Source organism: Bufo bufo, chromosome 1 (assembly GCF_905171765.1).
Source record: "Bufo bufo chromosome 1, aBufBuf1.1, whole genome shotgun sequence".
Lineage (NCBI taxonomy): Eukaryota > Metazoa > Chordata > Amphibia > Anura > Bufonidae > Bufo > Bufo bufo.
Genome location: NC_053389.1, coordinates 773,301,087 through 773,316,743, shown reverse-complemented (window position 1 = coordinate 773,316,743; position 15,657 = coordinate 773,301,087). Strand labels below are relative to the sequence as shown.

The following is a 15,657-nucleotide window of genomic DNA, read 5'->3' as shown; positions in this document are numbered from 1 at the left end:
ACAACACAATGTAACTCCAAGTCAATCACACTTCTGTGAAATCAAACTGTCCACTTAGGAAGCAACACTGAGTGACAATCAATTTCACATGCTGTTGTGCAAATGGAATAGACAACAGGTGGAAATTATAGGCAATTAGCAAGACACCCCCAATAAAGGAGTGGTTCTGCAGGTGGTGACCACAGACCACTTCTCAGTTCCTATGCTTCCTGGCTGATGTTTTGGTCACTTTTGAATGCTGGCGGTGCTTTCACTCTAGTGGTAGCATGAGACGGAGTCTACAACCCACACAAGTGGCTCAGGTAGTGCAGCTTATCCAGGAAGGCACATCAATGCGAGCTGTGGCAAGAAGGTTTGCTGTGTCTGTCAGCGTAGTGTCCAGAGCATGGAGGAGCTACCAGGAGACAGGCCAGTACATCAGGAGACGTGGAGGAGGCCGTAGGAGGGCAACAACCCAGCAGCAGGACCGCTACCTCCGCCTTTGTGCAAGGAGGAACAGGAAGAGCACTGCCAGTGCCCTGCAAAATAACCTCCAGCAGGCCACAAATGTGCATGTGTCTGCTCAAACGGTCAGAAACAGACTCCATGAGGGTGATATGAGGGCCCGACGTCCACAGGTGGGGGTTGTGCTTACAGCCCAACACCGTGCAGGACGTTTGGCATTTGCCAGAGAACACCAAGATTGGCAAATTCGCCACTGGCTCCCTGTGCTCTTCACAGATGAAAGCAGGTTCACACTGAGCACATGTGACAGACGTGACAGAGTCTGGAGACGCCGTGGAGAACGTTCTGCTGCCTGCAACATCCTCCAGCATGACCGGTTTGGCATTGGGTCAGTAATGGTGTGTGGTGGCATTTCTTTGGAGGGCCGCACAGCCCTCCATGTGCTCGACAGAGGTAGCCTGACTGCCATTAGGTACCGAGATGAGATCCTCAGACCCCTTGTGAGACCATATGCTGGTGCGGTTGGCCCTGGGTTCCTCCTAATGCAAGACAATGCTAAACCTCATGTGGCTGAAGTGTGTCCAGACGAAGGCATTGATGCTATGGACTGGCCCGCCCGTTCCCCAGACCTGAATCCAATTGAGCACATCTGGGACATCATGTCTCGCTCTATCCACCAACGTCACGTTGCACCACAGACTGTCCAGGAGTTGGCAGATGCTTTAGTCCAGGTCTGGGAGGAGATCCCTCAGGAGACCGTCCGCCACCTCATCAGGAGCATGCACAGGCATTGTAGGGAGGTCATACAGGCACGTGGAGGCCACACACACTACTGAGCCTCATTTTGACTTGTTTTAAGGACATTACATCAAAGTTGGATCAGCCTGTAGTGTGTTTTTCCACTTTAATTTTGAGTGTGACTCCAAATCCAGACCTCCATGGTTTGAAAAATTTGATTTCCATTTTTTTTTTTTGTGTGATTTTGTTGTCAGCACATTCAACTATGTAAAGAACAAAGTATTTCAGAAAAATATTTAATTAATTCAGATCTAGGATGTGTTATTTTTGTGTTCCCTTTATTTTTTTGAGCAGTGTATAAAAGAAAAACAAGGATGATACATATATTACTACATTATCAGACATTAGGAGAAATTGCAAAACATTACTATAACAAAATGGTGATGTATAAAGTCAGACGGTATATCGGTGATACATGGAATCATCCACACCCAGTCACACCATCAGTGTGACCACAGTGCTTCTGAAGGCAGCACTAGTTAGACCTCTTTAACATGACCGTATGGCTTTTTCAGTGTTTTGCGGTCCGTTTTTCATGGATACGTTGTTCCGTTTTTTTGCTTCCGTTGTGTTTCCCTTTCTGTTCCGTTTTTACATTCCATTTTTTCATATGGCATATACAGTATACAGTAATTACATAGAAAAAATTGGGCTGGGCATAAAATTTTCAATAGATGGTTCCGCCAAAATGGAATGGCTACGGAAGACATACGGATGCATTTCCGTATGTGTTCGGTTTTTTTTTTGCGGACCCATTGACTTGAATGGAACCATGGAACGTGATTTGCGGGCAATAATAGGACATGTTCTATCTTTCAACGGAACGGAAATACGGAAACGGAATGCATACGGAGTACATTCCGTTTTTTTTTGCGGAACCATTCAAATGAATGATTCCGTATACGGACCGTATACGGAACGCAAAAAGCGGCCCGCAAACGAAAAAAAAAAACGGTCTTACTCATTATCTGAAAATTTTTCACCAAAAGTATTTAATAAAGATAAAAAAAAAAAAGTGTTTATTGTCCCCATGACAAACTAAAATAATCACAATATTTTACAGGACAAACAGGCTCCAATGGCTTAATAACCACTGAGTCATGTTTTAATATATCAAGAATCCGCCTGTTATAGATTATCTTTGTTATTCTCTGTCACCTAATCACCATGTATAATGTATTGAGTATTTTAGCATTCACCCCTTGTCTGAAATCACTTAAAGGGGCAAATCTGTCCCTATAGAAAATATTATATTTGACATATGTCAAGCACCACAAACAAACAAGATGAAACATTTCTGTTGTAATATTATATATTTTTTTGTGCTGTACAGGGGTCAAAGTTGGTTTTACATTAATTTGTGTCCACAGTCATTTTTCTTTCTGCAAGAGATGTGCTGTTCACACCTTGTGGCTTTGTATATATATATACAGTACACACCCAAAAGACAGTCAACAAGACACCACACAACATCATCAGTAAAAACAAAAAGTTATGCCACTGAAAGGCAAAAATGAAAAAATATGCTGCATCTTGATGGCAAAAATTTGCTACATCTTGATGGCCAAAATTTGCTGTGTCCTTATGGGGTTGCACCATCCACCATGCTTTACAGCTGTGGTGTTCTGAGTTTTACTAACTCGCGTGTCATACTCAAGCAGCTGAGAACCTAAGATGTAAGGTAAACAACCACTGGGTTATGGTGCCATGACGGCCTTAGCTGAACTTTGTCTTAGTGCATATTAAACAGTCTGAGGAACTTACTGTATTGGATACAAGTATTTTCTATTGCCCCAAAGCCTCCTCTAGGCCCTGAATGTGCCCTGCTGAGCTTAAGAAAGTCTGGTCATTTACTGCATTATACTGACTCCCTTGCAAGTAACGAATCTCCCATGTCATGTACTTCTCTATCTATATGATGAAGCTTATGTCCTACAGAGTCCTCCATGATGAAGCTCATGACCTGCAAAATCCTCCATGATGAAGCTCATGTTCTGCAGAGTCCTCTATGATGAAGTGTATGGCCTGCAGAGTCCTATATGGTGAAGATCATGGCCTTCAGAGTCCTCCATGATGAAGCGTATGACCTGCAGAGTCCTCCATAATAAAGTTCATGAATGACAGAGTCTTCTATGGTGAAGTTCACAGCATGCAGAATCCTCTCTGATGAAGTTCATAGCCTTCAGAGTCCACCATAATGAAGCTCATGGCCTGCAGAGTCCTCCATGATGAAGATCATGGCCTGCAAAGTCCTCCATGATGAAGATCATAACCTGCAAAATCCTCCATGATGAAGCTCATGGTCTGCAGAGTCACCATAATGAAGCTAATGGCCTGCAGAGTCCGCCATGATGAAGCCCATCGTCTGCAGAGTCCGCCATGATGAAGCTCGTGGCCTGCAGAGTCCTCTGTGATGAAGTTCATGGCATGCAGGTTCCTCTGTGATGAAGCTCATGGCCTGCAGGGTCCTCTATGATAAAGCACATGGTCTGCAGAGTCCTCTATAATTAACTAATGGCCAGCAGGGTACTCTGTGATGAAGCTTGTGGTCTGCAGAGTCTTCTCTGATGATGCTCATGGCCTGCAGAATCCTCTGCGCCTTTAGTGCTCTTGCAATGTAATCAACAGACACTGATGATTAGTAACATAGTAGCATAGTACATAAGGCCGAAAAAAGACATCTGTCCATCCAGTTCAGCCTGTTATCCTGAAAGTTGATCCAGAGGAAGGCAAAATAACCCCTGAGAGGTAGAAGCCAATTTTCCCCACTTAAGGGGAAAAAAATTCCTTCCCGACTCCAATCAGGCATCAGAATAACTCCCTGGATCAATGACCCCTCTCTAGTAGCTATAGCCTGTAATATTATTACACTCCAGAAATACATCCAGGCCCCTCTCGAACTCTTTTATTGTACTCACCATCACCACCTCCTCAGGCAGAGAGTTCCATAATCTCACTGCTCTTACCGTAAAGAATCCTCTTCTATGTTTGTGTACAACCTTCTTTCTTCCAGACACAGAGGGTGTCCCCTCGTCACAGTCAGTCCTGGGGATAAATAGATAATGGGATAGATCTCTGTACTGACCCCTGATATATTTAAGAACCCTAATTGTAATAATTTTTCAGGGTACTGTAGGCTCTCCATTCCAGTTATTACTTTAGTTGCCCTCCTCTGGACCCTCTCCAGCTCCGCTGTCTGCCTTGCTCACAGGAGCCCAGAACTGTACACAGTACTCCATGTGTGGTCTGACTAACGATTTGTAGAGTGGTGGCAGTATGTTCTCATAACGGGCATCTATGTCCCTTTTGATGCAACCCATTATCTTATTGGCCTTGGCAGCAGCTGCTTGACACTGGTTTCTACAGCTTAGTTTGCCGTTCACCAAAATTCCTAGGTCTTTTTCCATGTCACTGTTACCCAGTGTTTTACCATTTAGTATGTACGGGTGACTTGCATTATTCTTTCCCATGTGCATAACCTTACATTTATCAGTGTTAAACCTCATCTTTCACTTCTCTACCCAAGCCTCCAATCTATCCAGATCCATCTGTAGCTGTATACTGTCCTCTTTTGTGTCAATTACTTTACACAGTTTAGTGTCACATCCAGTGACTTCTCTTCTCTGATGTAGATATTCTCTTTCCTCTTCTTCTCCTGTCAGACCAGACCACCATGGTGACTTCTTTCAGCTGCACCTCGTCTCTGCAGAGTTTAACAAACAGACATCTTACTTTCCTACTTTTCCATCCTCCTCCTCACCTTCTCAACACCCCATCCTGCCACCCCCAATACTGTCTCCACTGTGCTCCCCAATACTTTCCTGCAGAAACAGTCCCCCTGAAAATATTGGTACCACACAGATCAGTACAAAAACACCCCTTTATATTGTTCGCTAGTACCAAAAAATCCCCCCTTCCTTTCAGATCAGACCCCCATATAAAACCCTAAATGAGATCCCCCATCTCAGACCAAACCCCCTTTAGACCTTTATGTCAGACCCCATATAAGACCCCAGTTTTAGACCTCAGATCAGACCCCCATTAGACCTCCATGTAAGACCCCGACCCAATATCAGACCTCAGATAAGACCCCCATTAGACCTCCAGACCCCCATATCAGACTCCCACTAGACCTCCAGACCCCCATATCGGACTCCCATTAGACCTCCAGACCCTCAATCAGACTTCCAGACCCCCAATCAGACCCCCATTAGACCTCTAGACCCCCAATCAGACCCCATTAGACCTTCAGACCGCCAATCAGACCCCAATTAGACCTCCAGACCCCTATTAGACCTCCAGACCCCCAGTCAGACCTCTACAGACCCCCCAGTCAGACCTTTCCAGACCCCCCAGTCAAACCTCCAGATCCCCCAGTCGGACCTCCAGACCCCCCATAGACCACTCTAGACCCCCATTAGACCTCTCCAGACCCCCAATAGACCACTTTAGACCCACAGTCAGACCACTTCAGACCCCCAGTAAGACCTCCAGACCCCCCATAGACCACTCCAGACCCCCATTAGACCTCTCCAGACCCCCAGTGAAACCTCTCCAGATTCCCCAGTAGATCTCCATATCAGACCTCAGATCAGACTGTAAAATAATAAAGTAACTTACCTCTCCTGCCGCCACTCTCCTTGTCCTGGTTGTCTTCTCATTTCAAGGCCCGCGCTGCAGTCACCTGACCTCCTGCAGCGTCAGGTCAGAGTGCGCTCTGTACATCCTGACGCTGCAGGCAACCAGGACACAGCAGAGTGGTGTCACGGATGGTGTACAGGAAACAAGACAATGTAATACAATCAATGACTCACTGGATCCACAACTAAGGAACAAAAGGGAGACCCCTGCATAAGATCTGCAACTTTCCCTCACTGCTCAGCCTATGCGAACACCCCAAAGGTGGATGGGCGCATATCCACGTACCTCGGCTATCTAATACCTGAATACCCTACAATAGTGAGGGGACACGACCACCAGCTCCCAACACTAGACACGGAGGGAGTCAGGGTCTCCTAAAATCCAGCAGACAGAAAATAACAAATAAAGGAACAACACTTATCTTGCAGATGGATGGGAAATAGAAACAGCATGCACACACACTCCAGGAAGTTGTATAAGCCGAACACTACTGCATTCTGGGGAGGAACTTAAAGGGCAGCAATCAGTCCAACTGCATGACAGCTGAGATGGACTAACGAGATGAGGAACTAAACCAAAACAAAGAAATTCAAGAAGGAGGATCTGGAAAGCTCCTGTCAGAGCTTCTCAACTGTCTGGCTGTGACAAGTGGGCCCTGAGAAGAGCGAATAGGAGAAGGGGTAAGTACTGGACAGCGCTTCTCCCCCCCCCCCTCCCTTCCTGCAGACTAGTGAGCACTTCCATCATGGAAGCGCTCGCTAGTATTGCCTTTATAAATGCACTGCATCTTATAAAGGGAAAAGTACAGTACCACTGGCAAGGGGGGCCCAGGGGTCCAGTCGAAACCGCGACCGCTGCGACCCCTATAGTTATGCCAGTGGTTTCCGGGCTCTGTTTTTGGACCCTTTTTTAATATTGCCATCACATTTGCTATGCGCCAATCCTGTGGAACACTCCCTGTCAGTATAGAGTCCTTAAATATCAGAAATAAGGGTCTGGCTATGACATTACTTAATTCTCTTAGGATGCGGGGGTGTATGCCATCTGGTCCTGGCGATTTGTCTATTTTAATCTTTTCAAGACGCTACTGTACTTCTTCCTGGGTCAGACAGGGAACTTTTAATGGGGAATTTACTTTTACATTCTGCATTTCATCTGACAGTTTATTTTCCTTAGTGAATACAGTGGAGAAAAATAAAAAATGTAATTCCAGAGGGCCCAAGAGATTTCAGCCACAGGTGCTGCATTACTCATTGATGATAATCATATGTTTCAATTTGAAACAGGTTTTATCTCGACAAGACCCATCCATATGTCCTATTGAGGGGCACATCCTGTTCTGGGACCCCATCCATCTGTGTATGTCATAAATGGCAATTCTTTTGACTGACTGCATGTAGTAGTACACCTCGCCTATAGCGTCCTATGTATGTGAAGATCCCTGCAAAGATGTCAGTAGCCACTCAGAAATAAATGGGTTAGATGAAACAACATCTTTAATCCCTTGAGGGCTCTTTCAATGTATTTTAAAAAATGAGCAAAGAGGCAGAAATAAAATAAACAAAGAGGCTACAAACACCGGTTTAATCCCCAGGAGTTTCCAGTGCCGCTGCTCCAAGTTTGTTCACGATGGCATCTGAGGAGGTGTGTCCTTTCTGCTGCAGCTCTCTCCCTACCACAGCTTAGTGGTGTGTCCATTCTGCTGCAGATCTCTTCCTATCACAGCTCAGGTGTTGTACCCTATTTGCTACAGCAGTCTCCCTATCACAGCCCAGGGGTGTGTCCTTTCTGCTGCAGTTATCTCCCTATCACAGCTCACGGGTGTGTCCATTCAGTTGCAGCTCTCTCCCTCTTACAGCTCAGGGGATTATCCTTTCCTTTCTCAAGGGTATGTCCTTTTTAAGGAGGTGTGTCCTTTCTGCTACAGCTCTTTTCCTCTAACTGTCACAGCTTTTAACTGGAGATCCTGCTGCTGGCAGCTGAAGGATGGAACTGAGCATGTACGACCTCATCAGAGACGGGACAGAAAAATAAGGAAAAGCACCGCAATCTGCACTGATTTCTCGGATCCCATCCATTAGTGCAGGAAGGCAGTAGTCGATCACAGCCGCGTGATCACATACATGAATATATATGTGCCGCACCATTGCAACCCTATGGGACACTCAGAGGTAAGTGAGAGATGTACTTGGCTATCTCCAGCAGATCCATGTAGATAAATTAATATATCAGCAAACAAAAGGTACTAGACCCAAGATACCCTGACAAAAGAACCAACTTTATTGAAACTTCATATTAAAAATATATAATAGCGCCACATAAGATACGGATAAAAAGATAAGGGGGGTGAGCCAGCTTACAAATTACAGAAAATCCCCAAATCTGATCAATCAATGAAGAGTTGTGAAGGCAAGTGCCAAAGGTAACACACTGCAGGGCACCACTATGATCCCTACATAGCAAATGTAGCAGCACGGCTCCCCCACCACCCCCGACACACGGTTCTCCAACAGCTTCGTCTGGGGGTCTAGACAGATAAATGGAGTGGCAGTGTGCATGCTTGGCAGCTGCTCCATTCGTAAAAGGAGAGAAGGACCCTAGCTCTCGTGATCAGTGAAGGTCCTAGTGGTCAGGACCCCACAGATCAATTACCCCCTGTATTTGTATTTGTGAGAACCTCTTTAACCGTTTTCTCTGTCCTTAAGCATAGGAGGACCCATAGGCATTGTAATGGCTTGATGGTGATTGTCATTCATGTAGGAGAGCTAATAACTAGAATGGGGTGTACAGAATATTAAGGAATATTTACAGGGGTGCACCTAGCCTTTCTGCTGCCTGAGGCGAAAATTGAAACGGCGCCCAACCCTTCCAGCCCTACTGTTTAAGGCATACTGTGACACAGTTGAATATAAAGAGATATTCCCACAGCCCTGCCACTGTCCCCACTTGTCTCTAGGTCTTGCTGCCTGAGACAATTGCCTCACCTGGCCTCATTGGTGGTGCACCCCTGTATATATATAATAGAATATATACTCTGATGACGTGTAACGTATTCTTGAAAATTGTAAAGAAATTCTGGTACAGAAGTCATTGAGGAAGTGAAGCATTTGCACGGATAAGGGCAGCTAACAATTTTGGGGAAGTAGTGCTTACATAATTCACACCCTCTATCACACATCTCTCTTCTACACAGACCACTGACACTGTCTGCACCAAAGTGATAATTTTTATTCTCTTTCACTTCACTTTGACTTTGACCAAGCTACTTGCAGTGACCAGTCCTTAAAGGGGTTTTCCAGAACCCAGAGGGTCCCACAAACCCACTTTAAATACATATAACACACCTGAAGGAGAAAGTTATTAATATACTTACCGTTCTGAAGTTGTGTGGATCAGCCTCTCGGGGACCTGGTCATGTGAAGGTCCTCTTCTGAGAATCCAGGTTCTCCCGAAGTCTCGTTCTTTACTGGGTTTCTGTCCTGGGCTGTGGATGGGACATCACTTTCACCAATTGTCACGGTGGGGAGTGGGGAAAACCCCCAACGTACAATATCAGTCGCTGCTACGCCGGATAGCAGGGAACAGGTCACCTCCTAACGCGACCCTAAAGATCTTCCTAAACTCCTAATGCATGAGCGGCCTCAGAAGGTAAGGGGGCTCATGCTCACCAACCTAGAACACTAGGTATCCCTGCTATGCCCTAAGCCTGAAGACAGGGCAGAGACCACCCATTCATCCTACACAACGGATGCATGGTGTCTCCGGAAGCCCAGTAGCTGGCCACCAACTAGACAGGGTTCACAGCCGAACGACAGGTAAGTAACAAAAGGCAACAGACAACCTAGGTTACCAGAACCTGCCGCCGACGAGATGGACCAGAAACGCACTGTCTAGATGTTTGCTTAAACTCCTCCGGGAAAGCAACCCCCTTTCGGAGGAAACACATAACAACACAATAACCTCCAAACAAGGCCCACACCATAACAACATACACCAGGTGGGAGAGGGAAAACAGAAACACGCCGGAGGGGACACACAGACAGAGCAAGGGAAACAATGTAGCAAATAAGGGTGGCTCACACAGACTATACATACAGCCAGGGAGCAGAGCTCCTACACAGACTGACAACATACAGCCAGGGAGCGGAGCTCCTACTCAGACTGACAAACAAAATCCAACTGACCTCAGGTTCCACCACCCCAACATATAAGGAGGCCTGAGGTCACACCCACCACACCTAGCAAACACACCTTAACTCCGTGCACACCAGGATGGGAAGGGACACACAACTTAAAGGGGAAGTGTCAAAACATGCAAAAACAACATGTTGCCACGAGCAACAAGCATGCACGGCAAAAGTGTCATTGTCCACAATACCAGACCATGACACAGCCGTGACACCAATACTATTCCTCTCCCTGGCACATGTGTAAAATCCTGTGTCCACCTACACTGTGCACGAGTAGTTCTAGCCCTGTCCACAGCCCAGGACCAAAACCTGGTGAAGGACAGGATGTCAGTAGAAGCATGATTTTCAGAAGAGGAGCATAACGTGACCGGGTGCCCAAGAGGACTAACCATTAAACTTTGGAACTGTCACGACTGCTATCCCAGCAGCAGTCGTGTCGCACCAGACGGAGGGGAAGGGGGACCCTAATCTACGAATGGGAATAGAATGGCCACCCCTGACTAACCCTAAGCTGGCAACTGTCTGCCCTGATACCCTAGACGGGGTGTGAACCCGTGCGGCGAGCTGGATGCCTAAACCCTCAGTCACCCTAACAAGCCTAGAGTGGGGAAAGGCCGATGGGAGCACTAGTCACCATCACTCATGTCTAGGAGAACAGCAGGGGAAGACAGCAACAAACAAACTATAGCAGAGATAGACTTATCCAGTCACGAGCAGAGAAGGCGATCCCAATCACGACAGTCCACGCCGGACAAGAGCTCCACAGCAACACCATCAAACGATCTCCTTCAATGGTCAGAATAGAACTGGAAGTAAGGACTATATCTGGCAATGACTGCAAGTGAAACTGAAACTAATATAGTAGCTGGGAGTGGCAGACAGGACTCACCTGAGAAGGATGCCTACAAACTCCCAGTCAGGACAAAAAGGTTCACAAGGCAAAACCCAGATGACATACTCTGAACCACGGAGCAAACTCACAAGCTATCGCGAGTAGCAAGTCGCTGCGACCTTCTCCTCCCAGACCTCTCTGGATCAGTCACAGTCGTGACAGTACCCCCCTTTCTACGAGGGGCCCCTGGACCCTCAAGACCAGGCCTCTCTGGATGGGAGCTATGAAAAGCCCGAATAAGTCTGTCCGCTTTTATCTCTGATGCTGGAACCCACATTCTCTCTTCGGAACCATAACCTTTCCAGTGCACCAGGTACTGAAGAGAGCGGCGAACATATCGTGAATCAACAATCTTTTCTACCTGAAACTCAAGACTGCCATCAACAACCACCGGTGGAGGCGGTAGTGGCAATGGTTCAGGAGGTTCTACATATCTCTTAAGCAGAGATCTGTGGAAGACATTATGGATCCTTAGAGTCTGAGGTAGCTCCAGACGAAAAGCCACCGGGTTAATGATCTTAATTACCCTATAAGGACCAATAAATCTCTGACCTAATTTCCACGAGGGAACCTTCAACTTGATATTTCTGGTAGACAACCACACCAAGTCATTCACCCCAAGGTCCGGACCTTCAGAGCGCTTCCTATCAGCCGCACGTTTGTATCTACAACCAATTCTCTTCAAACTTTCTTGCACACTCTGCCACACTGAAGAAAGTGAAGACGCAAATCGTTCCTCCCCGGGAATCCCAGACGGCCCCCCCTCACTAAACGTACAAAACTGAGGATGGAAACCATACGCACCAAAAAATGGTGACTTATCGGTGGATTCTTGACGACGATTATTAATGGCAAACTCGGCTAACGGTAAATAAGATGACCATTCCTCCTGATTTTCGGAAACAAAGCATCTCAAATATGTCTCTAGGTTTTGATTGGTACGTTCAGTCTGACCGTTGGACTGTGGATGGAAAGATGAAGAAAACGACAGATGAACCCCTAAACGAGAATAAAAAGCTTTCCAAAATTTAGAAACGAATTGGGTACCACGATCCGAAACAATATCGGAAGGGACCCCGTGAAGCTTCACGATGTGGTCAATAAAAACCTGAGCCAGTGTGTTAGCATTAGGCAATGCGGCAAGAGCAATAAAGTGCACCATTTTACTGAATCTGTCAACAACTACAAGAATAACAGTCTTCCCCGCTGATACTGGTAGATCCGTAATGAAATCCATTGACAGGTGCGTCCAAGGCCTGTTGGGGATGGCCAGAGGTAAAAGACGCCCTGCCGGACGAGTATGATCTACCTTAGAACGAGCACAGGTAGCACATGCAGACACAAAATTCAACACCTCCTGGCGCCATTTAGGCCACCAGAACCGACGAGACACTAACTCAGAGGTTGCCCTACTACCTGGGTGTCCTGCCAGTGTGGAGTTATGGTGTTCTTTTAGTATCTCCAGTCATAAATTTTCTGGCACAAACAGTTTACCCGAGGGGCAGGAGGCCGGGGCGTCCCCCTGAGCTTCCAACACCCTCCCCTCCAAACCTGAGTGTAATGCAGAGACCACCACCCCCTTTTGCAAAATGGGCTCTGGTACCTCAACATCACCCCCTCCAGGAAAACTTCGAGACAATGCATCCGCCTTAGTATTTTTTGCCCCCGGGCGATAGGTTATTACAAAATTAAACCTAGTAAAAAATAACGACCACCGAGCCTGTCTAGGGGTGAGACGTTTAGCAGACTCCAGATATAATAAGTTTTTGTGATCAGTAATCACCGTGACGGGATGAACCGCCCCCTCCAAAAAATGACGCCACTCCTCAAAAGCCAACTTAATAGCCAGAAGTTCCCTGTTGCCAATATCATAGTTCCTTTCTTCAGTAGACAATTTCTTCGAAAAGAAAGCACACGGACGCCATTCACCAGGGGACGGGCCCTGAGATAGTACCGCTCCCACCCCCACTTCTGATGCGTCAACCTCTACAATAAAAGGAAGCGAGACATCTGGCTGTACGAGAATAGGGGCCGAGGTGAATCTCTCCTTCAGAGATGCAAAGGCAGTTTTGGCTGCATGTGACCATTTGGAAAAATCGGATCCCTTACGGGTCATGTCCGTCAGTGGTTTGACCACCAAGGAATAGTTCTTTATAAACTTTCTATAAAAATTGGCAAACCCCAGGAAGCGTTGCAATGCCTTCAGGTTCTCAGGCAGATCCCAGTCTATAATCACCCGGACTTTCTCTGGATCCATGCGGAAACCTGAATCTGACAACACATACCCCAGAAATGGCAGTTCTTTTACGGCGAACACACATTTTTCTAACTTAGCAAACAATTTGTTGGCCCTTAATATCTGCAGCACTTGTCTCACATGGATCTTATGTGTATCCAGATCCAGGGAATAGACCAGGATGTCATCAAGATATATCACAACAAATCTCCCGATAAGGTGACTAAAAATATCGTTGACAAAATGTTGGAATACCGCAGGCGCATTAGTAAGACCAAATGGCATGACCAGATTTTCATAATGCCCTTCCGGAGTATTAAAAGCCGTCTTCCACTCATCCCCCTCTTTGATGCGAACCAGGTTATAGGCTCCTCTGAGATCCATTTTGGAGAACCATTTAGCACCAGCAACCTGATTAAAGAGGTCGGGAATGAGAGAAAGAGGATAGGGATCTCGGATAGTTATCCGGTTTAATTCCCGGAAATCCAGGCAAGGACGTAGGCCCCCATCTTTCTTTTTAACGAAAAAGAACCCTGCAGCCACAGGTGAAGAAGAGGGTCTGATGTGTCCCTTAGCCAAACTCTCCGAAATATAATCTTTCATAGCCTTCCTCTCCGGGCCGGAAAGATTATATAACCGGGTTTTAGGTAGTTTTGCCCCAGGTAATAGATTAATCGGGCAATCATATGGACGATGAGGTGGTAACCCCTGACAACCCTTCTCAGAGAACACATCCATAAAATCTGACAGAAAGGCAGGTAAAGATGTTACAGAGAGTGTAGAGCACCTACTACTTAAGCAGTTGTCCTTACAATGTTCACTCCACTTCACAATCTCCCCGGCCTGCCAATCCACCACTGGATTGTGAGTCACCAGCCAGGGAAGCCCCAATACCATAGGAGCCGGAAGACCGTCCAGGACATAACAAGAGATATGCTCTTTATGGAGGTCCCCTACCTGCAGATGGATATTATGGATGATCTGAGTTAACTCTCTCTGAGTAAGAGGGGAGGAGTCGATGGCAAAAACAGGAATAGTTCTGCATACCGGTTCCGGAGTAAAACCCAGAGCCTGAGCATACCGTGAATCCACCAAGTTGACCCCCGCCCCACTGTCCAAAAAGACGGAACAGATCTCAGTTTTATTGCCCGCCTCAACGGTAGCGGACAACAAAAACTGAGACATGCGTATGGAGGAAACGAATACGCCCAGACTGTTCTCCTCCGCACAGTCTGGGGACTCTAGTTTTTCCGGCAGCTCCTTTGTTTGTGGTCTCTTGGGTTCTGAGGGACAAACCTTTACGAAATGACCCCTCCCCCCACAACGAAAACAAACCTCTGACCTACGGCGGAACTTAGGAGGATTCACCCGTCTAGTGGCGCCCCCTATTTGCATTGGTTCGACTGGACCATAACAGACCGATCCCTGCCCTATAGAGGCCTCCGTAAAATGTAATAGTCTCTCCCTGAGTCGTCTGTCGATTCTTATGGACAGAGACATAGCAGCCTCAAGAGACCCAGGGACCTCGTATACCGCCAGCGCGTCTTTTAATTTTTCAGACAACCCCTGGCAGAACTGACTCCTAAGGGCCGAGTCGTTCCATAACGTATCAGTAGCCCACCGACGGAATTCGGAACAATATAGTTCAGCAGACCGGTTCTCTTGCCGAAGTCTACGTAGCTTAGACTCAGCCAGTGAGACCCTGTCCGGGTCATCATATACGAGACCCAGGGCTTCAAAAAACTCCTCCACTGATCGTAAGGCTGGAGAGTCTGATGGTAGGGAGAAAGCCCAAGCCTGCGGATCTCCTTGCAGGAGAGAAAATACAATGCCCACCCGTTGTTCCTCACCGCCGGAGGATCTAGGGCGTAACCTGAAGAACAATTTGCAAGCTTCTCTGAAGGTTAAAAATTGGTCTCTCCCTCCTGAGAACCTATTAGGTAAAGCCACTTTTGGCTCAGGAGTACCTTGGTTTCACGTAGCAACGGTGGAACCCAAGGATTGCTGCTGCAGCACTGTTGCTTTTAATCCTGCCACTTCAAGGGATATCCCCTGTAATTGTTTCGCCAAAACCGCAACCGGATCCATAGTGGAACAGACAAAATACAAAGCAAAACAGCAAGCAGAAAAAAAAAAAAAAAGAAATGTCACTTTTTTTTTTTTTTTTTAAAAGGCCAGATATACTGTCACGACTGCTATCCCAGCAGCAGTCGTGTTGCACCAGAAGAAGGGGAAGGGGGACCCTTATCTACGAATGGGAATACAATGGCCACCCCTGACTAACCCTAAGCTGGCAACTGTCAGCCCTGATACCCTAGACGGGGTGTGAACCCGTGCGGCGAGCTGGATGCCTAAACCCTCAGTCACCCTAACAAGCCTAGAGTGGGGAAAGGCCGATGGGAGCACTAGTCACCATCACTCATGTCTAGGAGAACAGCAGGGGAAGACAGCAACAA

The 15,657-nt window shown here is 46.8% G+C and overlaps 1 protein-coding gene across 2 annotated transcripts in view; it reads right to left on the bottom strand.

Moving 5' to 3' along the window:
* Positions 1-15,657, bottom strand: part of DOK2 (docking protein 2) — a 59,780-nt gene that overhangs the window by 32,431 nt on the left and 11,692 nt on the right. Inside the window, exon 1 of one of the 2 annotated variants that reach the window (XM_040414851.1) lies at positions 5,582-5,586. The exons of the other annotated variant lie outside the window; for it this stretch is intronic. The gene's annotated coding sequence lies outside the window, so the exon portion shown is untranslated. Of the gene's footprint in view, positions 1-5,581; positions 5,587-15,657 lie in introns of those variants that run through there. 2 annotated transcript variants of the gene reach the window in all.